Source organism: Ornithodoros turicata, chromosome 2 (assembly GCF_037126465.1).
Source record: "Ornithodoros turicata isolate Travis chromosome 2, ASM3712646v1, whole genome shotgun sequence".
In the NCBI taxonomy this organism is placed as follows: domain Eukaryota; kingdom Metazoa; phylum Arthropoda; class Arachnida; order Ixodida; family Argasidae; genus Ornithodoros; species Ornithodoros turicata.
The window spans coordinates 8,903,563-8,927,386 of record NC_088202.1 but is presented as its reverse complement, the minus strand read 5'-3'; the positions used below and the strand labels follow the sequence as shown (position 1 = coordinate 8,927,386).

At 44.3% G+C, this 23,824-nt stretch overlaps 1 non-coding gene across 1 annotated transcript; it reads right to left on the bottom strand.

Annotated features, from left to right (window-relative positions):
- Nucleotides 1-18,992: 18,992 nt before the first annotated feature.
- Nucleotides 18,993-19,067, bottom strand: Trnaa-ggc (transfer RNA alanine (anticodon GGC)). The gene has a single exon. It is a non-coding gene; the product is annotated as a tRNA-Ala (tRNA).
- Nucleotides 19,068-23,824: the final 4,757 nt, after the last annotated feature.

Below are 23,824 nucleotides of genomic sequence, written 5' to 3'. Positions count from 1 at the left end.
TCAACCGCACTTGCGAAGATTCATCATTTCAGGACACTGCATTTCGTGCAGTCACACCCATTTGAGCGATGATGGCAGTAGTCTTCGTTCGTCCACAGCTGTAGCCCTTCGCTCCGTTACAATTTGGGAACATCTTCTGGAACAGCGATCACACGTGATCGCTTACACTCTGCGACTGGTCGTGCACAACCAGAAAATCTGTGAAAAGGCACTTGACATGTATGACGAACACGCACAGATATTTCTTCTGTTTGGAGAGCGTGATCGGAGGAGAGGAAACTACTGTACCAGAGTGACGGTAGGACAATAGCACGTCTGTTCGAGAAACACTGGCAGAACGAAACCCGCTATCTGCCGCCACCTCCAGCCATGGATGGTCATGCCGCGAAACACCTGTTATGGGCTGTCTAATTCTACAGGAATACATTCGCGCAGCACTTAAAGGAAAATTAGAGAATAAAAGCCCAGGTCCCCAATTTTCCGCGAGGTTGGAGGGCTCGTCCGTACGATTGGGAGACTGAACGAAATCCAGGAGAGTTGGCAGGTATGTGCTCGACACCCCTCAGTTCCCTTTAAAAAATACCATAGATAATCCGTGCGACCAATAAACAAGGGTTCAAAATTTACACAAATTACGCATACCATGTTACGAAGGGCGAAGCCGAGAGGGCTGACTTGCCCAAGTGTATAAATTTGCAGACGTCGTAACTGCAGAAAGGTTCGATATTTTTTAGTGAAACTTCGGCATATACCTATTTGTAGTACGAAGTATTTTTTTTCTTTTATACAGAACTGACGAAGGGGAGGGAGGGGCGTAGGATCTTTGGATAATTCGGCGTAGAATGACCCTGATGTAAACATCAGTCTGCAATTTGCTAGCTAAATGCTCTGTGACGTCGGAACAGAAAGGTCCAAATTCATTCCTTTGCACTGCGCCTCTTTGATGTTTCTTCAAATTAGTAGCAGTATCAAAGCAACCTCAAACAACACAACGGCATTCCTTGCTAGGCGTCACTATTTGAAAGTTGGCTTCACCTGATAATCGAAAACAGATTTGGGAAGGCAAGGCAGGCTGCCACAGCCGCACTAAACTAACTTAACCTATCACGAAACTAACCGAGTTTATGATGTCTCAGGTTAGTTAAGTGAGGCTCTGGCAGCTTGCCTTGCCTGCCCAAATCAGTTTCGATGGGGGCGAGGCTAGCAACCATATGAAACAGTAACTAATTATAACAGAAACTTGATACACGTGTTTGAAAACGTCACCCTTGATCATCAACATACACACCGTACTCAACAAACCTTAAATTCATGGGTCACGTATTCGCAATGTGCCACCAAAGAATAACGACGACTAAACTTTTTCGTGAAGCAGTCAGTTCTTCGCCGATGGTGTTCTTCTGCCATTTCATTGCCATTCAGATTGGGGACCGGTGATTTCCCGTCCAGTTTGCCTTTCTTGATTTAACGTCGCGAGAACGAGTTTCATTTCCAGCTCGCAACGACTCCACCCATTGCCTGTCGCTACGTACGAACTTAACCTGCAAGAAAGATAATTTCAAAACACATTTCTAGAACTGCATGTCAGTGTCAAGGAGTCATCAAAATGTGTAACATACCGTTGCACAGAGAGCGGTTAGTAACTGTCTTACGGCACTGCATCTTGCGATCTCCATGTCAGCGCTCATGCCTCCAAGCAGAGCTAAAAGCACAAACCAAGAACGGGAATGCCTGTCACTCACGAAAGCATATCCGATACATCGCCTACATGCCTCGAAAACGGCTGAAATCCCGTAAACGACGCGGGAATAGCTTCAGATTCGGAACTATCATCCAAACCAACCGCAAACTTCGACGCTCGACAACCGACAGATGAAACCGCCGGCGACTGTAGCTCAAACCGCTAAAACGCTTTCACGTACGTGCAATACAATGTAGCACAGATTGCAAAACCAATAGCTTGAAGTAAGAGTTTCAGTGGCTTGAAGCTAAAACAGCGCCTGTACCATGAAGGAATTGCCACTGATGGCCACTAACTACTTCTACATAGTTTAACTATAACTACTAACTACTTCGTGATGGAGTAGTTTAACTAGTAGTTCAACTACTTTTCAGGGGAGTAGTCAAAACTACTTCTTTAACTACTGCAATGTAGTTTAACTACACCTATAACTACTTAACGTTATCCATCACCACCAATCCCTTGTAGTGTTCTTGGACACCGAAATATGAATCACAAGCAATGATAAACTTTGGCTCAAGCCACTGCTACGATCGTCAAATACAAAGCTTGCGGCGGGATTCTTTCTGTGCCTACGCGATAAACTAAGTTGCATAATTATTTCACAGCAAATGAGGCTTCACTGGACAACAGTGTTGCGGATTTAAATCCGGGGATTTGACATAAATCCATCAAAGGGCTCGTGGATTTGATTTGGGATTTGGTTTACGAGGAAAATATGGCGACGATTTGGATTTGGATTTAATCACAATTTTGGCAGATGATTTGGATTTGGATTTAATCACGTTTTTTTCGACGGAATTGGATGTGTATTTGGTCAAGCTCCTGAAGGAAAACGGTTGGATTTTGACTGCTGCGAAATTTGACGTTGACGAGCGGGCATATTCTTTGTCAGTGGTATCTGAGGCCGTCTCTGTAATTACGTTTTTAGAAGACATTTGGCTGAATTGCATTTCACATATGTTTACACATGATGCAATGCAACTTTTAATGATGAGAAGGTCTAAAAAATGTTTGGATTTGAGATGGCTTGCCTTGCATCCCTCCATCTCGGTTCCCAATGTCCCGCCAAAAGTTATGTTTCGTTTAAAAAGATATCCCATGATTTTTTGATTGCGTGAAGCAGTCTACGGACACTGTTTGTAGACTGCTTCAAGTTCAAGAGCTGGTTTGTCTGTCAGACAGACCACCTCTAAGGCCTATAGCCATCTCCCCTTCCGAGCACAAAAGGTACGTCATGCAATACTCTCACACATAATCACATGGGTAGTTCGATGTCTAATTCACAACGGTATCACACCTTTCTATAATTTCTTAGAAATGGAACGCATTGGAGAAAGCACACCACTGGTGCAATGAGCTCAGGCAATGTACGTTCGAGAAAAGGACTACCATACACGCATTTTGTCTGTTTTATTGGTTCTGAACTGCGACTGATGTCGCGTTCTGGTGTCCCAGAGATTGCTAAAATAAGTCCCGAAATGTCCACATGAGAACCAGTCGTATGAGGTCATTGTGTCCAGGAACAGGAATGTGAATGTTGGTTGCCCTTTTTCATAGTGGCTTGCTTATGGTCGACTTGGTGCCATCGCAGAACTCGTACCGCAAGAACGAACGACGGAATAGTCCTCTATTTAAGCGAGCGTACAGTAAAGGATGATGTTGTTTCCCCTCTCTGCTATTGGATGTCCGCAGTAGCCCGCTACCGCTGCTTTCGGAAGTAGCGAAACATGTATTTGCAAGTTCTGGAGCAGTTGAACGAGTGCTCTCTGCAGCCAGCCTGATCAAGACCGCGAAAAGAAACAAGCTGCAGCCAGCTACATTGGAGCAGCTGGTCTTTCTAAACAAGAACCTGAGAGAATAAGACTGCTTACGCGTGTTGGGCGGATGTACTATTGAGTTTGTTATAACACAACTGCGGTGTGCAGCACGTAGCCGTCACATTTAATCATATGTGCCGAGTAAGCGTATTTGACAAACATGTTACTCCGATATCCACGTGAAAATAAAATGTCAGTGTCAACCTTGGCATCGCTATGTTGGCTGTTCATACTCTTCGCTGCAGGTGAGATTTATAGGTGTTTATTCCATGTCACGGGTCTTATCCAGCGAATGCATGCAGTAATTGTACGACCTTGTACACATGGTCAGCTGCATGCTACAGTTATTCGGGAACTTTAGCCCCCGGATTCGTTGACGGATTTGATGAATCCTGATTTAAAACCGGATTTGATTTAGCACACCAAAAACAAATCCGGATTTAGAATGATTTGATTTGTCCTCTCAAGTTTAAATCCGGACTTGATTTGGATTTCATTTGCGGTGTTCCGAAAAACATGGATTTGATTTAAATCCGATTTGACTCGTTAAATCTGCAACACTGCTGGGCAAGCATTAAAAGTGAAGATTTAGTACACATGCACGACACAATTGCTCTGCACCTCCGTTCTCATCAAACAAGTAGCTCAAGGTAAAAGTCGGAACCACAACCGTGCCGTAAAGCTTGCGGCAAAATCGGAAGTGTTTGCGCCTTCAGTAGCCTAACTACTGTAGTTAACTACTCGAAATAATAGTTTAACTAGTAGTTGCCACTACATTTCTGCAAGTAGTTGATAACTACTTTTTAACTACAATCTTGTAGTTTAACTAGTAGTTTAACTACATGTAGTTAACTACTGGCCATCACTGGGAATTGCTCACAAACATTTGACATCACGCAAACTATTTTCAACGCGGACGAGGTGGCTCTCAGCGCGAGAAGGGCGTCACCGACTAGCAAATTCAAAAGGAGATGGTCACGCGATGTGCAGAAGTCACGTGGCGCTAGGGCACTTTTGCTGGTTGGCAAAGAGGAACAAAGAGGAGAGGCACCGATGGCACGGCACGAAGTCGAAGAGGAGTCATTGTGTCCTGTGTCATCTTTTTCTTCTGTTCTGTCGACGTTCGGAAGCTCGCTCAGAAAGTTTGCTGGTTGTGGGCGGCTAATTTGCAAGGCATCCTTGACGTTTGTAATTTCACCTGCACATCGACGGTATGGTCTTGTGGCCATCTTCAGATGCTACTAGTGCATCGAAAGCAGTGGATGTGCTCGAGTAACACGCAGTAAATGTGTGTGTGTGTTGTCTTCTTTCTGCTACCTCCTCCTCCTTCAAATAACTAGATGGTTTCTTGAGCTATGTGGTCTCCCTGGTGGGCACCTGCAGCTCCATTTCTTTTGAATGTCTCCGTAATTGCAAAGACGTGACTTGAACACGTGGCGCTGTGACATGGGCGTTACGGTTTCCTTCGGGTCCTAATGCGCGCTTGAGCTCACCCTTTATATTCGAAAAACGGGAGGACACAAAAACGGCTGACAAGATAATTATATTGCGTTTTGCTCCAAATGGTCTGTTTCGTCACCACTTCTCTTGTAGATACTATGCTTTGTGTTAAAACATGCTTTTTGCGTATGCATGCTCCCTGAACCACAATGGCAGCTCGATGCTTATTGTGAAGGGGCTCATTATTTCATTCCGCACATCGCCGCCAGCAATGGTGTAGAGTATCGACCCTGTCGATGGAACTGCCCACTCACTAAATAAAGTAGTAGTTGTTACCTGAACCACTTGCTTTCTTTAAAAATGTAATGTTTCTTCTGCTACATTATGGCCCGGTTTCACCAACACCGGTTAACATTTGAACCGAGAGGAACGGTCCATTAACTTGATTTTAATTCACTAAAGTTATTGCTACTGAACCATTCATCGCGTCACCGACTAACGTTTGCAAAAATAATTGAGTGTTAACTTCAAGTTTTAACAACGCTTGATCTCGGTTCAAAGTTAACCAGTGTTGGTGAAACCGTGCCTATGAGTCGCATTTCCGAGCTCTATGATGGAACTGGTTTATCTGAGATCCCGAGCGGGGGTGGGAGAGAGGGTTGTAAAAAGTCGAGCTCACACACGGCTCAGGTCGAGCTTTCTGCTAACTCCATCACCAGTGGAATCAGCGCAGTAGCTAGCGGACATAAATAGCCCGACATAGTTTAACAATTTCAACGTTAATTCCAAATAAGGAAATGTACCCACATGCGAAGGTGTCAGAAAGTTCTCCTGGGGCTCTAGTCCTGCTTTGCGGCAGACTCCCTGCAAGTATTCCTGACAGGCCCAGGCAGGGTCTCTAGGCTCTGACAGCGTTTCAATGTTGACTGTTTCTCTTTGACTGTGGCTACTCCAATGTCACAGTGACCACGTATTTCAGTATGTACTGCCTGCAGTCACGGCCGGCGAGCGAAATTACGGGCCCCAGGGATGGGTCATGCCCGGGTCCCCTCCTCACGATACTGTCGTGATAACACAGTGCAGTATTTCTTCTTAGTATGATTACGACAGCTCTTGGATGCTGCATGCCCCTGAAGTGGCCCTTGCCGCTGGGCGCTATCCCCGGCTGCCCCACCGTCTCGCCGGCCCTGCCTGCAGCCTCAGCTAATGAATGCGGACGAGCAAGTGTCCTCGTAGCTCTCACAAACCTGTCAACCTTTCCGCGTAGTTTACCTCTACCTATCCCCCCTTGCACACGTAAAAAAAAGGAAAAATAATAAAATAAAATGATCACGAAATTGAGTCTTTAAGTGTGATTCTACAACTCATATGAGGTGCTATACGACGCGAAAGGGGTATTTTTAGCCTGTAACGTTTCGGGCGGGGGGGGGGGGGGTCGTCGACCATTTTTAGTACAAGCCTAAATAATATCAAACTGTACAGGCCTAGAAGACTTGCAAATTGAGGTGTCTACTAAACGTGTAACCCCGTAGAGGTCTAGCAGACATCTACATGCAGACATTCACCAGACATGTAGCCCCATAGAGATCTAGTAGACGTCTACTTTTAGACCTAGCCCTAAAGTCTCAACTTATCCCTGCTTTAGGCGTCTATTATCCCAGCATGTGCTACGTGGGACAAGATCACGCTGCGACAGATCATTTGCACAGTGAGAAGCAGCAAGCAACTTCTCAGAAACAAAAGATAAAACTCTACAAGGTGAATACTATAATAGTGCCATTTGATCAGAGCATTCTACGGGTGCTATTCATAACGTAGTCAATGTTGCATCCAAAAACTGTTATTGTACGCCTCAAAGTACAACTTTTGCACGTATTTGAGGTATGCGGTTGACAGACCGTTCTAGAACTGTTCCTGACGAAGGACTAAAAGTTACTCGAGTCCAAACGAGTAGTAAAGCTGTTCAACTCACCTTTATTCGGGCTTTCGTGCACTCGTAACAGAAGAAGCTGTAAGTTGCTCGGCTTGCCGCTGTGTACGTAAATTATTCCGTACGTTATGGGCACAAACACTGCAGTAGGATCCTATTCTTCGGAAGTACACGCTCGTTCGCTGTTTCACATCGAGAAAACGGGTGAATTCGTCTTCGAAATAGCATCTCTGCCGAACACAACTACAGCAAGCGGACGCCATGTTGGCTTCCCGACGGACGGCATAGGGTGACGTCACAGAGCTGTGGAGGGGCCTTGTGTATCTAGGTGGTGTTGACCATCCTGACCAAGCGTGCGGATTACCCTCCCGAAGGCCGACAGGCGAACCTTCCTCAGTGATGTGGTGAGGCTTCTCCCACCTGCACAATGGTCCCATGACGTTATATCAAGAGTTCTGATGCGAGAAGTGGACCTCACCTTTGCTTCACCATGCCCTCTCGTGTGCCTCGCCAGTCTGCATGCATAAGCTTCGTCTCGGGGTTGCATTCACCCCCCCCCCCCCTTTTAATCATCTGATCGGCCGCTCCGACTCCATGCTCTGCTCTCGCTGTGCTGTTTTGGCAGATACCAAGCATGCGCTTCTCGACTACCATCTTTACAACTCCCAAAGAGCAGCTCTGCAGTGTCGCCTGCAATCGATCGCGGGCGTACCATTCACATTGACAACCGTCCTCGGCCCTTGGTCTAACCAGATCGACCATAATCGTGTTCTGGAGTACTGCAAGGCCATTGCGTGTACGTACAGCGTAATAGCGATGCATCGGATTTTCAGGCATTGCAGCCACCGCGGCCGCGGTTCTGTATCGGTCAGGATGTCAAAATACGCTCTGCGTAACGCCGCCCGGAGACGCTTTCCGTTGTTCAGTGCCGTAACTCGCTAACCCAATGTCCAACGTACACGAACCTTTGAGTGCGCGTGCTCCGTTCCTTGCGCTACAACTTTTCAACTCGTATCGCCAATCTACTTCCTAGCGGTCATGGCGTTATTCCCGAAATTCCTGAGGCTGTCTCCCGTTCAACGACCTTTGTCCCCGCTTTTAGGCTCGAACCCGATAGCGGATCTAAGACCCCTTTAATGAGTTCTTGTTCACGCCGAATGCCTAGAAACTTGCGGCACCGTTATATCCCACTCCGTTCTCGAGTTAGGACACCATGGCAACAGCGGCTCCTTATACACGGGGCTGGTGTTATTTTTCTCGATATCGATTCCGGTTGTTTGTTGGTGTCGGAAGGTGATCGTGGATTTATTGTGACGGGGAAAACGTTCTCTTTCGGATAGCTTTAGTCCCGTATTCGCGCGAGTTTCCGTTGTCTGGATATATCTCACTTGGCGCCAGTGCCAGATTTACAGTGGTGGGGGCTCCAAGACACTGTGCTGTGGGGGCTCCCTCGTGTATTCTATGTCTATCCAATGTGTTATTCGGGGGTCGATATGCGTGGACGGAGGACAGATTTTTTCCAAGTTTCCGATTCAGGGATGCGTTTCAGGCATGCAAAACAGATTTCCCTTGGACAAAACGTTTTCTGGTGGGGCCCTTTTGTGGTGGGTACCCCGGGGCAAGTGCCCCGCCTGCCCCCCCCCCCTTAAATCCGGCACTGCTTGGCGCCATATCGAAGTGCTTCCCTGCTCATTTGGCATCCAGTCTCGGAGACGCACGCATATTCAGAGTGCCCTCGCTCGGGAATCATCTTTCGTCGTGGTTTTGCTGCTCCGGCGTGCTGTGACGGTGTTTTTGTGCATTTCTAGTGATGTCTGGACCTGCTTCTGTGTGTACCTTGGAAGATACGTCCGGACGACATTGGATTTCCTGAACTTAAGGTTAGTTGTATGCCTGTAGTGCCATGTTTCGTGCACCTTTTGCTTGGTATCCTTCCTAGCGTGTGGGTTCCTATTACTTTACTTGCTCAGATTATTACCCTACTGATTCCTATGACCTTATCCTCAATCTGTCAGCTCAGTGTGCTCGTTACCCTATTGATTAGCCTATATCATCACTTAACATCAGGGTGAAGATATCACAAGTGATGTTCGGTGACCCTGTTATGATGTGGAATCTATGAATTGCAGATCTTTTGACAGAGTCATTTCGGTGAACGACGCAGATGAGCAGCACATACATGACGTGGAAAAATGAACAGATACATCGCGAATATGTTGGAAAGCATCAAGTAAGTTAAGCTAAAGTACGTTGCAGAGCTCTTTACTGACTTGTGTTTACTGTGAAACAGATAGGGCATACACTTCACGAACGCAACTCCATCATCAGCACCATGGCAGTGCAATCTTTGACAGCCGTGCGCTTGAATGTGAACGATGTTGAACGATTTTAATAAATAATCTGCAGGGAAGTAGAATGTATTTTTTTTTCACATTGCATGTGCCTCCATGTATCATCACAGGCAATCTGCGTGCTATGTTGCCTATACACGCACTGTATAGGTAACATATATACAATAACCCCTATTAGACCCATAATGCCTGTAATAACTATATGACTTATTGCTCCTATATCCAATAACATCATATGTATAGGACCTATACATATAGGTTTTTCGGTATGGACTATTTACGTCTCTTGGTCTCGGTCTCACATTCTCTAACATTCGGGCCTTTTCCACTTCGTCTCGTGGCAGCAGCTTTCCGTTCCATCCGCTCCCTCCCTGGGTCGAGTCGTCGTTGCGTAGCCAATGCGTGTATGGTTGCTTGTCCCCTCGGTGTGCCCGTTAGTAGAATAGCGCCGTTACGCACAACGACATCCTTTTTCTAATGCAGTTCTAGGAATTTCTAATCCACCACCCATTTCTAATCCAGGTCAAGCCAGGTCTAATCCAGGCTCCACCACTTCATGGTGATCCATCCAATTTCTATGTGACTGGCTACCCTTCATTGCCACATTTGCTCACTCGCTCATAGACACCAAAATTATCTATTCTATTCAATTCTAGGTTGGCTCATAGGCTTCCAAATCGCTCTTTTTTCTAATCCATTTCTAGGAATTTCTAATCCACCACCCAATTCTAATCCAGGTCAAGCCACTTCTAAGTGCTCTGGTTGGTTGGTCACAGCTCCACCCCTTCATGGTGATCCATCTAATATCTATGTGATTGGCTACCATTAACTACCACCACATCTGCTCACTCGCTCGTAGACACCAAAATGATCTATTCTATTCAATTCTAAGTCGGCTCATAGGCTTCCAAATTGCTGACCTGTCTATTGGTCCGGGGGGTGGTCACTTCCATTCATTTCTAAAACCTAGTGATTGGCCAGTTGGCTGCCTGTCATACATGCTCGATAGACTCATTTGTCATTTCCACTCTCTAGTTACTCGGTCACACGCTTTCAACTGCATATTGCTTCATAATTCCAGCTGCATCATGGACAACCGCTCATTGATCAATCCCATTCATTTCTAGGCCTACTCCCAATTCCTTCCAAATTGCTTATTGGTCCGGGGGGCATTTTTTTAGCCTGGGCGACTCTCGGCAATGGTTGGGACACAAAAACATGGTAAATAGTTCTCAATGTTTATTGAGTACATCATAGCAGTCTCGGAGATATTGTAGTTCTCCCTGGGGACACATCCATGCACGCTGTACATCTCCGCTAACATCCATAGTGTTCTTCATATAGGTACTATGTGGATCACCCAGGCACTCATCCCTCTCTGTCCATGACCCAGAGGCAAACCGCAGGAGAGAACAGCATGTGACAGAAGCATTAATTCTCTTCCTGCACAACTTCTGAAGCAAAAAAGAACATTATGAGCTTCACTATATATATCACTCACTTAAACTTACCATATTCGTAGCTTCCATAAGGATAGGAGTCGATGTCATTGCACAGGCATCTCTTGTAGTCGTATGCTATCAGACTTCTTTTGACATTTCTGATGGTGTACATACACTGCTTCTTTCCAACGATTGATACTTGTTCATTCGATACGCTCATGCGATTGAACAAGGTATCGCAGTACGTCTCATGCAGGAGGTGCTTGCGTACAATATTCTTTTCGACCCCTTTAGCTCTTGCAATTTGCCTTCCTCCAGCTAATTTGATGGAGTACATTTTAGCTTTCAAACAGACTACTTCTTCAATAGGTACACTACCAGTTTCGCTTTTGAATGCCCCAAGTCTTCCACGATTCTTTTCACTGTACAGTGGATGATCCCGAACGAAGGAAGACAAATCTAAGTGGTCGTCGGCAATCGCTCGTAACTGATCTTCGTAGCCCTTGCAGAACAGGCCGAGGATCAGAGAATCCGTGTCAAAGTAACAGGTAATCACTGGACAAGTGGGCTCACTCAGCAAGGTTTCATAGTAGAATGAGTACATGGTTAATTTACTGAGTTCTAAAATCGTAAACCCAATCTGGAGCGGGAAATCGCATCGCACTCTCCTTTTGCGCATATCGTACATGACACAATCCGGGGACAAAATTTCCATCCTCACGCATTCTGCCTGAGTCCCGAGGCGACTCGCCGTCTCCTCATCGAAGGCTACTCGAATATCACGCATGTTAAATTTATTTAAAAGTGTTCTCCCAAAGACTGCATTATTTGAGAGTTTGTAGAAGTTTTTTTCGAATGTCGTGCCCGAGGCAACACGTCTGGCAACATTGTCCTCGATGTAGGGACGCACGAATGGCGCCTTGCGAAATTTTAGAATTCGGTGAATTTTTGTCACCCTCATGCCTAATCAACAATAGAGTGCGAGCAGCGCGTAATGAACAACGTACTCGACTTTGTCCTTGCATGTAAGCAACAGCTTTTTGCTGTTAGCAGGCTGATACATTAATTCTTCGAGAAGCCCTCGCTGGAATGGCGAGAGCCATTCCTTTGGGACTACTGCCTTCTCGGGAGCCAGGGGGAAGTACCTCGTTAGAGTGTGGATAGATTTTGGATACTCCAAGTCACATACGTACACGTACCCCACATCTGACGCATAAAATCCACGGAGCTAAAATCCTCGACCCATTCGAAATCACCGACGGGTAGGTGCTTTATCATACTAAATCCGTAAAGATTGTTGCAATCTATGTATGATATGTACACCTCCTCTTTATCGGGATCATAGCCACTACACAGAGGGTTGTTAGCCTGCAAATGACGCCTGCTCGCCTGACAGAGCCCGCCTCTAATGCCCGATTCGATGGTTCTGTACATGTCCTCTTCGGTGATCAATTCCAATTTTGCCTGCGTGTAATTTAGGGCGCATTGCCACAAATAGGATGCCAGAGAAACACAATGAAGTATTGCGGAGGGCCATGAGTCTCTTCTTGATCATGTTATTACGAATCTTTGTGATTCGTCAGTTCTATGTGGTACCATACCTAGTGATATGACTGACCATGATATTATATATATTGCTGAAAAACATTTGAGGGAAAGCAGCCCTTCTTGCACCACAGTGTCGCGAATTGATGATGTTACATTTGAGCATGCTCTGTCCGAGATAGACTGGTCTTGTTTAGATAGAGTAGATGGTGCGCTACAGAAGTACACGTTATTTTCAAATATGTTAGACCTGATCCTGGAGCGCTCTAGACAAGTTAAGGTTGTTACCAGAAGGAATACAGCAAAGCAACCCTGGGTTACAAGAGGACTTTTGAGGAGTATATTACATAAAGCGAATCTTTACAAAAAGTGTCGTCATAGTCCAGAAAATTATGCTTTAAAAGCTCGCTACAACAAGTATCAGAATATTTTGAAGGACCTGTTACGCAAAGCCAAAGCTAATTATTACGAGGAGCAAGTTTTGGCTGCTAATGGCAATACACAAAAGCTGTGGAAAGTTGTTGATATGGCTCTGAACAAAAAGGGTAAAGGAAATCGGATTGATGCCATGAGGGACTCCCAGGGTAACATTTTAACTGATAAGTCCAGGATTGCCGAAAACTTTAACAACTACTATACAGAGGTTGCTCGAAGTGTCAGTAGTTTTGCTGCTGTAGATGAACCTGTAGCAATGCCCCCTTTTAATTCCAGTACTTTTTTTCTAGCGCCTACATGTCCAGAGGAGATTGATGGTATCATTCGCGGCTTAAAAAATTCGAATAGTTACGGATGTGATGGTATATCCACGTCTTTGCTTAAAAAATGTAGTAACGTTCTGTCGCACCCGCTTAATTGTGTTATTAATGCGATATTTGAAGATGGTGTGTTTCCTGCGGAACTGAAGATGACAAAAATTGTTCCTGTTTTTAAAAAACGGGACAGGCTTGAAGTACAAAATTATCGACCTATAGCAATTTTGTCGGTTTTTAGCAAGGTTATTGAAAAGCTTTTATTAAAGAGACTGGAACATTTCTTTAACTCATCTAGGCTACTTTCGCCTGCTCAGTATGGTTATACGAAGGGAAAGTCTACCGCACTTGCCCTTGCTGATATATCTGAACAAATAAGAAATAATATTGAACGCAATATCTTAACTCTGGGCATCTTTGTTGACCTGTCGAAGGCATTTGACATCGTTGATCATGATATTTTATTGAGTAAAATCGAAAGGTATGGGGTTAGAGGACTACCGTTAAAGTTAATTAGGAGCTATTTAACTGACAGGCAGCAGTATGTTTCTATTGGTGGCTCATGTTCTAGTATAAAACAGAACACAGTCGGAGTACCACAGGGTTCTGTGTTGGGACCTTTTCTTTTTTTAGTATTTATAAATGATTTGGCCAATTCTTTGTCTGGGAAAAGCATTCTTTATGCAGATGATATAAACATATTTGTTTCTGCAACAAATGAGGTTGATTTATACATAAAGGCCAGTCGGGGGCTTGGAATTCTTGGAAACTGGTTAGCATCCAACAAGCTTATTCCAAACATAAATAAGTCCTCCTATATTGTGTTTCACTCTGCACAACGAAGATTTGTTATCCCAAACGAGGAATTGGTATTCTGTGGTGTAACTTTACGTCAGGTAAATTCTACCAAGTTCCTTGGTCTAGTATTGGACAAACACTTGAAGTGGGATCTACATGTGCTTGCTGTAAGGAAAAAGATGTCACTGGGAATTTTTGCGCTTACCAAAGTTAGGAACTTATTCCCACTAAAAACATTACTCTCTGTTTATTATGCGCTAGTTCATTCCCACCTCACGTATGCTGTTGAGGTGTATGGATTAGCTTATTGCACAACCCTGAACCCTGTCTACTTGTTGCAAAAAAGAGCCCTCAGGATTATATTGCATCTGCCTCAGAGAGAATCTGTTACTTTCGCATTTACGCACCTACGTGTGCAGCCAATTTTTCAGTTAATCAAATATCGAACTGTATTACTTGTTCATAAAGTGGTCCATGGGCATGTACACATTGATTCTATTAATATAACGAAATTGGTGACACCGCATTTTACCAGGTCTGATTCGTTGCAGTTACGGTTGCCCAGGGTGAGAACCAACTATGGATTAAATAGCATAAGCTACTTTGGTGCAAGGTTTGGAATAGCTTGCCGCATGAAATTAGGGATGTTTCTGTAGTACATGTATTTAGAAAATTATGTAAAAATTTTATGTTCAGAAGTTGAGCCACTTCTGTGTTAGTTACGTTCGTGTGGTGCCTTACAACACACAATGTTGCTATGTATCATGTTATAGAGACCGCCTCACGGGTTCGTCCCATCGGTCTAGCACTTTTTCTTTTGTTTGTATGATGGTTGTGTGGATAAATAAAATATGAAATGAAATGAAATGAAGCAATTCCAATCCGCGCGCACTGTAGCATGGACGTCGGAAGTGCTGCATCACGTCTGCATGTAATATGGCATCCGTTTTCAGGTACAATGCATTATAATCCCTCAAATTTGAGCATCCAAAACGTTCAAATACGAGCAATCCATACTGGTAGTCCTCCTCACTTATATCCTCCCCCATGAGATCGTTTCGAAAAGAGGGTTTTTCTGGCAAGGTCAATTCATCGTACACTGCAAAAGAACTGACATAGCTGTATGGAAATACACCTTTACGAAGTAAAATTTCGTAGTCCTTTCCAAATACCTGCTTCAAGCATTGGAATGCCTCAGCACCCCCCATGGATTTGAGGGTTTCCACGAGCTCCCCCAACGACGAATTTAGGTACTGCATGGTATCTCTGAAGAGGAAGGTACCAATTTCGAACGAACGAATTTTTTTCATGGAGCTGGCATGAAGGGAGGTCGCTTCCACCCGAGAACGTGAAATTCCCGTAACAGTCCAGCCAGATCATCAGACAAATTGTGGACCATGATCGGCAATTTTTCTCTGGTAGTGCACGCGACGTTACAGGGGTTGCACAGTGTCGCGATATAATTTGTCGCACCCGCAGTACAATGCTTCGAATGATCATGATGCCAGACACGAGGTAGGTCTTTCGCGAATTCCCGTTTACAATATGCACAGTGGGTGGCAGCTCTGTGCTTGGTCTGTTGTTCATCGCTGAGCACCATTGCAGAGGGGCAGGCGTTCAAGGCAATCATTTCATCACGCATTTCCATGAGCGCCTTCACACACTGCTTTGCTGCATCTTCCCCATGGTGTGTTCTAATGCGCATCACCTTTGAGTCATGGGTACGCACGAGCACAGCACAGAAGCTAGAGGTAATGTGACGTTGCATGCGAGCACCACTGGGTGCGAGTATGCTTTCAGTGTCCAACGTAACGACGTAGTTGTACTGCTGCATGTACTGTATTTTAGTAAACTCTTCCAAATTTTTTCCCGGCTGGCAAAATATCAACAGGATTTCATTTACGTCCGTGCAAAGGCGTCAATGTTTCGCCATGCTCTCTCCCTTCACGAAAGAGCATGTGCAGCGTTCGCATACAAAATGGTTACTTCTTGTTGTCAACAAGCGTTCGAGGGACTTTATTCCAAAAAAATGCTCATCAACCTCCAAAAGATGAATTTTCTTTTCGAATTCCAGTTTTGCGGGTCGCGACACATGCACTCCCTGATCGACATAGGCGTAAACATACACGGATATCTCGTTTTGGAATTCATTCAGATCAGAGAATGAAACAGGGAAGCGGCTTGGCCACCAGTAATCTGCTGCATAATTTTCACATTTTTTCCACGAATTCCTTTCCTGTGGATGCAGGAGAGCGAGTGTATTGTATTTAAAACATTCACCCTCCTTGTGTGCTGGTAAATGGATATTCGTTAACACGTTCCTGCGTTTGTGGGAAGTACCCCCTCGCATCGGAATTTTTTAGTTTTCACAGCGGAAATACACATTTGAACTTTTTGGACGTCAGTGGATACAAACCCACTACCCTCACGCTGGTAATTTTCAATGTGCCCGGTGGACTCCTGAATCACATCCATCAAAGTACTTGCGATAGCTCCATCGCTGTGGACTTCGCGAGCAAGCGCCATAAAATGAGCTATGTGTGCGGTTATATCCCCTCGATTTTCTTTCATCATTAGAACGTTAGAACAAATGCAAAACCTAAAGGGTATTCTTTGCGCTCGCAAAATAGCAATTATATTGTGGAGGTGGTTCATTAAATATTGTCGCAAGTCCTCTACTCCCTGATCGGGAACAGGTGCCAATAGCACAAACGCTTTGACGATACCTCGAAATGCGCTATCAGTTTGAAAGAAAGGCAGGAAGAAAATGTCCACATAGGGATGTGATCGCTCGACGTGAGCATGGAATGTGCCAGGTGAAATGTCTGGAGAAGATGGTAAATTCTCTTCCAATGGCTCATCATCCCCGATATCATGAGGATCAAAAAAGAAGAACACGCATCTAGGCACTGAAAAAAAAGAAGAAACACTAAAAAAACGTGCACCACAGAGCGTGGATGAAAAATACTTACTTTGGAAGCGAGCTCCGCACACTCCCTAAGCGATGCGAAGACTGCTGCCTCTTTACTCATCCTCCCCACTTATATAGCGGCGACCTCGCTGCATGCCCAACATGCACGGGTGTGAGGAGTCGTCATAGCCTAAAAATAACTTGCTCTACATGTTCAAGGTCGCAGCTTGCCCTTGGCTTCACGTAATGCTCCGTCCGCCTACACCATTGCCTCACCTGAGCGCAGAGTTCGCTCTCATCACATGTCATTCCGATATGCCAGTTGCTTCCATGAGCAGGCACACAACCGTCCCTTTTTGTTCACAGTGGCTGTGGAATTTCAATAATATTACTTAAATGAAACAAATTGCAGTGAAATGCAGATTCATCTCAGACAGGAATTTCTACCCTCAGCGTTAAGCCCTCAGATACCATCATTTCTGCTCGAATAGCAAAATAGCTATGACTTCAAAAATTCAACACATGCTAGCAAATTACCATCAAATGACAAAACACCCATTTCTGCTATCAGATAATTATTGCATAATGCTACATACAGTCGCATTGTCCCTGCGTAAAGAAACCACAGGACAAGGGTACACAAATCCACTTAAGTGATGAGGGAAAAGGCTTCAGACCTCAGGAATAATCGCAGAGTCACCACACATCGCTACGCGGCTAGCACAAGATAACAACGAGATTCTAGCGGCGGGTAAAATCGTAACACTGCTAAACAAGGCCCAACATGCCATGATGACACACACCAGGAACCGTCACAAACCAGGAAAAAAGCACACACGCGCGCGCACACAGCAGCTCAGGAACGCACACGGAGAGGTGCTTTATTGGAATTTCTACTCCTGGCTCAGACACCAACATTTCTGCTCAAATACCCATAACTGCAAGATTAAGCACTGGTTACTTCATCGAGCACCAAACAAAATCTAACAAACAAACGAACAAAAGCAAACAAACCCATTTTCCGTGATAGAACACTATTCAGCTTTACCAAGTGATTTTCTTGTGCGTTAGCAGCGATAGAAGAAAAGAGCCATGAAAAATTACACGTACTTTTGCTTGAATAGCTATAACTGCAAAAACAGAAGAAAAAACCGAAGCACATGCTAATAAACGGAGAAAAAGGCACTCATTTCTGCTATCAGATAATTATTGCATAATGGTACATACACAGTCGCGTTGTCCCTGTGTAAAGAAAGGACAGGACAAGGGTACACAAATCAAATTGGGAAAATCACTTCTACTCGCGCAGCATAATACGATATACGCTGATTTTTTTTAAGGGCGAAAATTGCAATAAGAAGCCACTACTATGCAAGTGCAACAACCCTTATTTTAAACCAACCCCCCCCCCCCCCCCATTTCATGCAATACCACATAAATGTATCACTCGAGTCACACGAAAAGGCATACACAATGTACTTACTGGTTAAGTGGGGTCAAACACACACACACAACACAGACACAGCGAGCTAGAGTGAAAAATAAGAAATTACACACACTTCTGCTCGAATAGCAAACGAATAGCAAATGACGAAACACATTTTCTACCACCAGAAAATTATTAAACAGAATAATACAATATTCGCAAAAATTAAGCTTGTGTGGCAAACACACAACCTGAGGAACACACCCATTCACATCTGCTTTCTGAATTTGTTATACAGGCGTGAGCGATTCGACAAGAATATAAAGCACGCTGCTTGGAGAAAGCATATATCATGTGTAGCTCAGTCTACCCTATTGAAAATGCGATAAACCTTATTTTTCAAACAAAAAAAATCCCAGTCGGTATAATATACGGCAATATCGGCAATATCACTGAAGTCAAACACAATGAACTTAACGATGAAAGATCAAACTCACTGAAAAGGTTAGCCAGCTGTAGGACTCGAACCCTCATCTTCTGGACTGCCGGTCCAGGGCTCTATACCAATTGAGCTAAGCTAACACGCCTTCTCAGCGACTTCCAGGGTGCGTCATCTGAAGGGACAAACCAGCCACTCTCTCTCACTCATCCTCCTTTCACTCTTACATTTTTGCTCACTCACAAACACATTCATACGACGGGATCGATGCAGGCGGCAACTGATGAACATGAAAGAACTGATGTTCTGAGGCTGGAACAACATAGAAAGGACAAATACATACACAGCCTCAATATGCCTAAGAAATTAACGATGAAAGATGAAAGTCACTGAAAAGGTTAGCCAGCTGTAGGACTCGAACCCACATCTTCTGGATTGCCAGTCCAGGGCTCTATACCAATTGAGCTAAGCTAACACGCCTTCTCAGCCACTTCCAGGGTGCGTCATCTGAAGGAACAAACCAGCCACTCTCTCTCACTCATCCTCCTTTCACTCTTACATTTTTGCTCACTCACACACACATTCATACGACGGGGGGGATATGTTTATTAAGAAAAAAAGAAAGGAAAGGTTAGCCAGGCAAAGAGCCGGGTTGCTATTCCAAAAAAAAGAAAAAAAAGGGGGAAGGGGCAAACGAAAAAGAAAAGGAAGGAAAAAGAAAAAAAGGGGATCCAAACAGAGGAAAGAAAGAAAAACAAAAAGCAACAAAAAGAAAGGAAAGGGAAAGAAAACAAGAAACAGAAAAAAAGGAAAGGAAAAGAAAAGAGAAACAAAAAGAAAGGAAAGGGGAAGAAAACAAGAAACAAAAAGAAAGGAAAGGAAAAGAAAAGAGAAACAAAAGGAAAGAAAGGAGAAACACAAAGAAAGAAACGAGGAACAACAAGAAAGAAAAGAGGAACAACAAGAAAGAAAAGAGAAACACGACGGGATCGACGCAGGCGGTAACTGATGAACATGAAAAAACTGATGTTTTGAGGCTGGAACAACATAGAAGGGACAAATACATACAAAGCCTCAATTTGCCTAAGAAATTAACGATGAAAGATGAAAGTCACTGAAAAGGTTAGCCAGCTGTAGGACTCGAACCCACGTCTTCTGGATTGCCGGTCCAGGGCTCTATACCAATTGAACCAATACATACAAAGCCTCATTGTGTTGCCCGTTTTGACGATGATTGAATAATTATTGACGTGAGGAATAATATGAATTTATGGGGCTGTGAATAGACTGGGTTTTTGCTCGTTGTGAGGCACTAAAAATGGGTGAGTGTGCGTGCGCGATTGTGCAGCTGGGACCCCACTTGACAAGTAAGTTCATTGTGTTTGACTTCAGTGATATTGCCGATATTGCCGTATATTATGCCGACTGTGGTTTTTTTTGTTTGAAAAATAAGGTTTTCAATAGAGTAGACTGAGCTACACATGATATATGCTTTCTCCAAGCAGCGTGCTTTATATTCTTGTCGAATCGCTCACACCTGTATAACAATTCAGAAAGCAGATGTGAATGGGTGTGTTCCTCAGGTTGTGTGTTGGCCACACAAGCTTAATTTTTGCGAATATTGTATTATTTTCTTTAATAATTTTCTGGTGGTAGAAAATGTGTTTTGTCATTACACGCACTTCTGCTCGAATAGCAAACTGTCAAAGTTTGCTATTCGAGCAGAAGTGCGTGTAATTTCTTATTTTTCACTGTCGCTCGCTGTGTCTGTCTTGTGTGTGTGTGTGTGTGCAACTGTGACCCCACTTAACCAGTAAGTATATTGTGTATGCCTTTTCGTGTGACTCGAGTGATAAATTTATGTGGTATTGCATGAAATGGGGGGGGGGGGGGGGTTAAAAATAAGGGTTGTTGCACTTGCATAGCAGTGGCTTCTTATTGCAATTTTCGCCCTTAAAAATAAATCAGCGTATATCGTATTATGCTGCGCGAGTAGAAGTGATTTTCCCAATTGGACTTGTGTACCCTTGTCCTGTGCTTTCTTTACACAGGGACAACGCGACTGTGTCTGTAGCATTATGCAATAATTATCTGATAGCAGAAATGAGTGCCTTTTTCTCCATTTATTAGCTTGTGCTTCGTTTTTTTTTTCTTTTTTTTTGCAGTTATAGCTATTCAAGCAAAAGTACGTGTAATTTTTCATGGCTCTTTTCTTCTTTCACTGCTAAAGCAGAAGAAAATCACTTGGTAAAGCTGAATAGTGTTCTATCACGGAAAGTGGGTTTGTTTGCTTTTGTTTGTTTGTTTGTTAGATTTTGTTTGGTGCTCGATGAAGTAAGCAGTGCTTAATCTTGCAGTTATGGGTATTTGAGCAGAAATGTTGGTGTCTGAGCCAGGAGTAGAAATTCCAATAAAGCACCTCTCCTTGTGCATTCCTGAGCTGCTGTGTGCGCGCGCGTGTGTGCTTTCTTCCTGGTTTGTGACGTCATCATGGCATGTTGGGGCTTGTTTAGCAGTGTTACGATTTTACCCGCCGCTAGTATCTTGTTGTTATCTTGTGCTAGCCGCGTAGCAATGTGTGGTGACACTGCGATTATTCCTGAGGTCTTAAGCCTTTTCCCTCATCGCTTAAGTGAATTTGTGTACCCTCGTCCTGTGGTTTTTTTACGCAGGGACAATGCGACTGTATGTAGCATTATGTAATATATATCTGATAGCAGAAATGGGTGTTTTGTCAGTTGATGGTAGTTTGCTAGCATGTGTTTAATTTTTGAAGTCATAGCTATTTTGCTATTCGAGCAGAAATGATGGTATCTGATGGTTTAACACTGAGGGTAGAAATTCCTGTCTGAGATGAATCTGCATTTCACTGCAATTTGCTTCATTTAAGTATTATTATTGAAATTCCACAGCCACTGTGAACAAAAAGGCATGGTTGTGTGCCTGCTCATGGAAGCAACTTGCATATCGGAATGACATGTGATGAGAGCGAACTTTGCGCTCAGGTGCGGCAATGGTGTAGGCGGACGGAGCATTACGTGAAGCCAAGGGCAAACTGCGACCTTGAACATGCAGAGCAAGTTATTTTTAGGCTATGACGACACCTCGCACCCGTGCATGTTGGGGCATGCAGCGAGGTCGCCGCTATGTAAGTGGGGAGGATGTGTAAAGAGGCAGCAGTCTTCGCATCGCTTAGGGAGTGGTCGGAGCTCCCTTCAAAAGTAAGTATTTTTCATCCACGCTCTGTGGTGCACGTTTTCTTAGTGTTTCTTCTTTTTTTCCAGTGCCTAGATGCGTGTTCTGCTTTTTTGATCCTCATGATATCGGGGATGATGAGCCATTGGATGAGAATTCACCATCTTCTCCAGACATTTCACCTGGCACATTGCATGCTCACGTCGAGCGATCACATCCCTATGTGGACACTTCCTTCCTGCCTTTCTTTCAAACTGATAGCGCATTTCGAGGTATCGTCAAAGCGTTTGTGCTATTGGCATCTGTTCACGATCAGAGAGTAGAGGACTTGCGACAATATTTAATGAACCACCTCCACAATATAATTGCTATTTTGCGAGCGCAAAGAATACCCTTTAAGTTTTGCATTTGTTCTGACGTTCTAATGATGAAAGAAAATTGAGGGGATATAACCGCACCTTTAGCTCATTTTATGGCGCTTGCTCGCGAAGTCCACAGCGATGGAGCTATCGCAAATACTTTGATGGACGTGATTCAGGAGTCCACCGGGCGCATTGAAAATTACCAGCGTGAGGGTAGTGGGTTTGTATCCACTGACGGCCAAAAAGTTCAAATGTGTATTTCCGCTGTGAAAACTAAAAAGTTTGGATGCGAGGGGGTACTTGCCACAAATTTGGCTAAACGCAGGAACGTGTTAACGAATATCCATTTACCAGCACGCAAGGAGGGTGAATGTTTTAAATACAATACACTTGCTCTCCTGCATCCACAGGAAAGGAATTAGTGGAAAAAATGTGAAAATTATGCAGCAGATTACTGGTGGCCAAGCCGCTTCCTTGTTTCATTCTCTGATCTGGATGAATTTGAAGTCTAAAACGAGATATCCGTGTATCTTTTGGAGGTTGACGAGCATTTTTTTGGAATAAAGTCCCTCGAACGCTTGTTGACAACAAGAAGTAATCATTGTGTATGCGAACGCTGCACACGCTCTTTCGTGAAGGAAGAGAGCATGGCGAAACATCGACGCCTTTGCACGGACGTAAATGAAATCCTGTTGAAATTTTGCGAGCCGGGAAAAAATTTTGTAGAGTTTACTACAATACAGTACATGCAGCAGTACAACTACGTCGTTGCGTTGGACACTGAGAGCGTACTCGCACCCAGTGGCGCTGGCATGCAGCGTCACATTACCTCTAGCTTCTGTGCTGTGCTCGTGTGTACCCATGACTCAAAGGTGATGCGCATTAGAACACACCATGGGGAAGATGCAGCAAAGCAGTGTGTGAAGGCGCTCATGGAAATGCGTGATGAAATGATTGCCTTGAACGCCTGCCCCGCTGCAATGGTGCTGAGAGATGAACAGGCCAAGCACAGAGCTGCCACCCACTGTGCATATTGTAAACAGGAATTCCCGAAAGACCTACCTCGCGTCCGGCATCATGATCCGTCGAAGCATTGTACTGCGGGTGAGACAAATTATATCGCGACACTGTGCAACCCCTGTAACGTCGCGTGCACTACCAGAGAAAAATTGCCGATCATGGTCCACAATTTGTCTTATGATCTGGCTGGACTGTTACGGGAATTTCACGTTCTCGGGTGGAAGCGACCTCCCTTCATTGTGGCCAGCTCCATGGAAAAAATTCGTTTGTTCGAAATTGGTACCTTCCTCTTCAGAGATACCATGCAGTACCTAAATTCTTCGTTGGGGGAGCTCATGGAAACCCTCAAATCCATGGGGGGTGCTGAGGCATTCCAATGCTTGAAGCAGGTATTTGGAAAGGACTACGAAATTTTACTTCGTAAAGGTGTATTCCCGTACAGCTATGTCAGTTCTTTCGCAGTGTACGATGAATTGACCTTCCCAGAAAAATCCTCCTTTCGAAACGATCTCACGGGGGAGGATATAAGTGAGAAGGACTACCAATATGCATTGCTCGTATTTGAACATTTTCGATGCTCAAATTTGAGGAATTATAATGCATTGTACCTGAAAACGGATGCCATATTACATGCAGACGTCATGCAGCACTTCCG